A 6,000-nucleotide genomic window follows, 5' to 3' on the forward strand; every position below is an offset into this window, starting at 1 on the left:
CGTGACCTGGATGGCTGACAATCCCCCACAGATGCATGGCTGGTTCCTGAAAATCAAAAATATCTGGGTCCTACGTGAATTAGATCCTTCATGGTTAAGAACCAGATCTCTGAGTGGAATCCGGAAACCACCTCATTGGTGCCTCTCAAATGTAGCCAAGAGTTCAATGCCTGGTCAATGACACTTTGGATCAACAGATATTTCCGGAGAACTTGTCTTTTGGCAAGGAAGCATGCTCATGTCATCCGGCGTCAGCAGCCCCACTGCAACCTTTAGCCCATCGCAGCAAAGGCCAAGATTTAAAAATTCTTATCCAGTTGGCCAAGTCCTTCTGCTGAACTCAAACTGCCTTGAGGCTTCCATCTGGTTGCAGAATTAGCTCTTAATATTTCCTGAGTGGGAAGGATTGAAGAATGATTCTGCTGCACATCAATCCACCCCCCCAAGAGTCATAGGTAGTGACCGTTTCAGCTGCTGAGATTAAGTCATCCATTCACCACAAAAAAAATACTCCTGGGAAACATCAAACCCAGAGGAAAATTGTAACGGCTCCTATTTCTCTTCAGATACATTGCCTCGGAACCTGGAGGTTCTTTTATTAGGCGTTCCAATGGGGGACCATCGCAGTGGAGGTGGTTGATCCCACCTCCCCCCATTCCGCCCCCCCTCCCCATCTGTAACTGTATTTTAGCTGTTGGCATTAACTTATTCCTCTGTGCCTGTGTGTATTTGTTTATGTGTAGCGTGTGTGTGATTGTAAAGCCAACCAGAGTTACCCTGCAGTAAGATAGGTGTCCAATAAATTTTATAAATAAATAAATTAGCAAGCTATCCCTTCATGGCCGGCCCTCACAGCTGGGAACAGCCTACTAGTCTCACATTTTGATAATGCACTAATCTCTCCTTACCCACTAATCTCTCCTGAAACAGGGGGAAAGTCTTACAATTTAGATTAGAGGAGAGATAAAGATTGAATCAAGAACAGAAGATAAGACTGAGTAGCTTTTGAGATAAGAAAGTTGTTAACTGCTCCACATTAGATTTGCACGTATAGTTCTCAGGGAACTGGAATAGGATTAGGGAAATCCAAATTTAAATCCCAGTTGGACAAGAGAGGCGAAGTGGGTGATTTTAGGCTAGTTATAACTTCCAAACCAGCCTGCCTCACTAGATTATTGCCAGGGGAAGTAAAACTAAAGGAGAATACGGAGTATGTCTCTCTGATTTTAGGAAGAAGGAAAAAAATCAGGTGATAGCCAACAGATCAATAAAATTATCGTGCTTAATTTCAACGAAACTAAACATTCTGTCATTGCACCTTTGGGTCTGATGTTTCTCCCTGCAAGGTTTCAGAGAGGGATTTGAAGATAAGGCACCCTGTTTTTCTGTCTTCTCAGAACATGAAATTGGACCCCAAATCACAGCCATGGACAAGGATCTCAGCACCCACAATTGCCCCCATTAAACATCAGGATAGATCCAAGATGGGAAACGTCATCTATATTTCGTTTAAGAGAAGCAGCCAGCTTGAGTGCCATAAAGTCCATTTTAATAGCTCTGAGTAATCCCTTATTCCTACTTTAGTGCAGACAATTACCAAGTCTGTCAACAAACCCTTAGCTGCATTTCCAGTGTTCAAAGCATGTATTTCATTGTAATCATTATCTCACCTCTAATAAGCAGGTCCATATTCTCATCTCCAGACAGAAAGCTGTGGACAGGGAAGGTTTAGTCTAGAAAAGAACATAAGCACTGACGGCCTCCTAATTACTATGTTCATCGTCATACCAAGCCATGGTTTGATTTATCATGATTTAACTCAACCACAAGTGCTGAGATTCACAGAACCTGGCAAAACCATAAATCATGGTTTACAAACCACAAGAGCCAAAAGACCAAGCCACCTTCTAGCTTAGTTGATTACATCTGAATCAAGACAGCCAATCTGCAGCCGAGGTGACCAAGTATGGAAGCCACTTGGTACCTTGTGCATTATGCCAGCCTTCCTTAACTTTACGATGGCCTGAAATATCTCTCTTATTCCCAGCCAGCTAGCCAACCAGCAAGCTTGCTGGGAATTATGGCATTTAGAGTCCAAAACACCTGCCAGTTTTACATTTAATTTATCAGCCTGAAAAATACAAAGGGAGAGAGCACAGACTCAAGTCCATACAACAGGAGAAGCAATTTAACTTGCTAAATGCATGCAGTCTGCAAATGCTTATGGCCAAATTTCTTAGTCCAAATTCTACCAGCCCCAACATCTTAAATTAAATTACAACTTCAGTTATAACCTTGTCCCCAATTTGCAAGCTGTGTGTGTGTATTTCAGCACATAGCAGCACTCAGCTGATCTTTTTATAGCTCAGAAACTAAAGGGGCTTGAGTCTAGTTAGTAATTGATGAGAAACTGCCACAGAAAATTGGAATTGCAGCATAGATGGGAGAGCTGAAAAAGATCCCAGGAAGCAGCCGTGGCAATCTGTTGCCAAGAAAATGCATGGACGCGGCCATGAAATCACCAAACGTCAAACTCAACTTGGAGGTTTTTATTTTTGGAGGCAACAAGAGCATACAAATGCTGAATGAGAAGAATTAAGAGGGGGAAAAACCCACTTCTGCACATCAGAGTAGAAACCGTTTTCTTAAAAATGGTCCTTCTAATTGCTTTGAGAACAGAGGAAAAAGACGGCACTGATCAATTGTTCCAACAGCTTCAGAAGGAAAATTAATATTCAGATATGGAAGTGCAGCCAAGAGCTTCCTCTTCTTTCAGGATATGTACACGGGTCCAACAAAATTTTAAACCTCTCGGGCTATCAGAAACTCTCAAAAAGAAAAATAAGATAAACTAACACCTTCTGAAACAGAAATTAACTGCCATGGGGTTGTGTTTTTTTTTTTTGTTTTTTTTTTACAGATCTAGCGACATCAGAGAAGTTGGAGTTGTGGTCTAATACACCTCTCCAAATGCCCTCACCCAGCCAGATCTGCCTTTAAACCGCTCCTTAACTGCACAACGACGGCTAAGATTGTTCTAAAATGGAAATACAATTTGTACAGACTTGGCTTAGTAAGTTACATTACCTTTGGCCATAGTCATTTGTCAGCCGTAGCTGGTGACTTTACATGATGGATAAACTCAATTGATTGTGCTATTTGTAATATGGAAGTTTTGAAGAACATATTGGACAACCATTTATCTAAAATGGTATAGGGTTTCCTGCCTAAGCAGGGGGTTGGACTAGAAGACCTCCAAGGTCCCTTTCAACTCTATTATTCTATTCTATTCTATTCTATTCTATTCTATTCTATTCTATTCTATTCTATTCTATTCTGTTCTGTTCTGTTCTCTTCTGTTCTCTTCTATTCCATTCTACTATACTCTTATACACACACACACATACATACATATATGAATGACACTGCAACTGCCTAAATACATGCCAGTTACCAACCATCCCATTTTTGATCATGTGACCACAGGGATACTGCAACAGTCATAACTGTGAAAAACGGTCATAAGTTCCTTTTTTTTGTTCTGCTATAACTCAGAACAGTCATTAAACAAATGGTTGTAAGTCAAGGACTATCTGTACCGACCTAATAAGTCCCATCTGAAAGGCCTCAAAACTAATGCTGGTAGCCCACATTATACCCTAATGCAGGGGTAGGCAACCTTGGCTCTTTTTATGACTCGTGGACTTCAACTCCCAGAATTCCTGAGCCAGCCATGCTGAGGGGAAAGGGAGAGGTTTCCAAGCTGAGCCATGCTGGCTCAGGAATTCTGGGAGTTGAAGTCCACGAGTCATAAAAGAGCCAAAGTTTCCCTCATGCTGGCTCAGGAATTCTGGGAGTTGAAGTCCACCAGTCATAAAAGAGCCATGGTTGCCTACCCCTACCCTAATGCAACACATCTATCTAGCTTCTATCTAATGCAACACATCTATCTGTATTCACGCTACGTTTGTAGCAGGTGTGGATTGTGGCATTGTTTTGCGAAAGAAAGCCCTGCCACAAGCATCAAGGCGTCTTCCCGAGAGCTTGGTCAGAAGAACCGCCATGTTGATTGCACTCCAACAACACAGAGACCTCCTCTGAATCTGTGGCTGCAAATATTACTCAAATTGTCTAGCTAGCTGCCTGAAAAGGGGAGATTGCACATTTAGCTTTGGGTTCCACGTGTTTATTTCCAAAGGATGATGCACCTGAGAGTTTAAAACTAAGCAGCAAAGATCCTGAATCTTCCAGAAACTGGAAAGTCCTCCTTCATCCCCGGTCCTACGTGCTTGCACTTCTTATTATTCTCAGACAAAGGCAGCTTGCTGTAAGGGGCTTCTTTTTTTATTCCAGTCAGAGACTGTCTTGATGCTTTTTAATCCTCTCTGAAGAGGACAATGGAAGGGTCTGCCAACCACCCCTGAGATTACGGAAGGAAAGAGCTTGTGTGTGTGTGTGTGTGTGTGTGTGTGTGTGTGTGTGCTGGGGAGGAATGGCTTTCTGCCAAAGAAATACAGTGACAGGCCCCAACAGAGCTCAGCCTTTGGCGAATTCCTCTATGCGTGATTATTTACACCCGAGCTAGGCTGGGAGAAACAACAAAGTCTGCAGGAATCCATCTGCTCAACTTTGAATATTCATCTTGAGCCCTCCAGCCCCCCCCTGCTCCCCGGATCCTGGGTTGCTTCTGCTATGACTGCAAACAAAGTGGAATTTGTTGTATTTATTTAGGGTATCCATAAGTCATTCTCTTTGGCCCAGGGTGACATCTGAAAACAGGAAACGGTGATAGAACTCAGCACAATTCAATTCACTCAACCCACGGGAGATAGGAAGATTTAGGAAAGGGGGAAAAAATGTGGGAAAATGGTGCTTTCTCTCACCTAAGGGTTGAGGGGAAAGAGGAAGATCGTTCCCCCCCCCCTCCCTGGATGTTTGTGCTGGTGAAAGTTTCTCTGCATTTTCTAACCTCAAGAACTTACATCTAGCTTTTTACTGCAAACCTGGTCAACAAGGTCAAATGCTGGGATGCACGGCAAGCTTGGCAGCATTTTGAGGATCACTTAGACACATTATTCTTGGTCTAAAGAAATTCTCCAGCCTTAATTTGTAAATAAAGAACGGGGTTTTCCCCTTGCTGTTTCTGAATAACATATTTTAATCTTATCTAAACCTGAGGCCCTAGAGACATCTTTCTCAATCTTTGCATGCAAATCTAGGATGGGAACAAAATGACCATATCTAGAAGACAGGGGCAGTTAGAAGCAGCATCATGAATTTCCTTTTTTTTCTTAACTATACCAGGCTGGGTATTAAACTCACAATCCTCAGATTGTCTTCCGTATCTGAACTTCTACCTATTCAGATCTCTGGAAAACCTTCAAGGAAATGGTTGATTTAGTCAAGCAAAACAGAAATGATTTATTTCCCAGTTTTAAAAGTCGAAAATAAAAAGAGAAGAGTTTTGAAGAAGCAGACAATCAAATTGGACAAGATCTTCCCGATGCTTGCTAACGTTTCTAAGGAATGCCTCTTTGGAAGAGGAGCGTTAAGAAAGCTTAGCCACTTATTAACGTTTGATTGGCTGCCAACATTCCAAGATCGAAATGCCTTTTGTCTTTTGAATTCCACAGCACCTATTTTTTTAATCGTCAGGGTCAGGTGATATTTTGATTAACTGGACAAGGAACTAAGAAATGAAATAAGAGTACTGCAGTCTGATCGCAGGAACTCGAGAGAAAATTCCATTGAGCTCCATAGATCCTCCTCCCAAGTAAATGCATACAGCACTGTAGCCGACAGTTCTCAAAATGGTGGGGAGAATTCATTGGAAGATCACTTAATTAAGAACACCAGGGAGCAGATTGGCAGTAAGACATTGTGCTGAAAAACATCCCGGTACCAGTTAGAAAAAACAATTCTGGAACAAGCAGAGCATTAACTTGATTCCATGTATGGCAAATTTCTACAGGTCCTACATTTCCACCAAAAGCTCAAGAT

Source organism: Protobothrops mucrosquamatus, unplaced genomic scaffold (assembly GCF_001527695.2).
Source record: "Protobothrops mucrosquamatus isolate PMUCROS unplaced genomic scaffold, P.Mucros_1.0 scaffold799, whole genome shotgun sequence".
Classification (NCBI taxonomy): Eukaryota; Metazoa; Chordata; class Lepidosauria; order Squamata; family Viperidae; genus Protobothrops; species Protobothrops mucrosquamatus.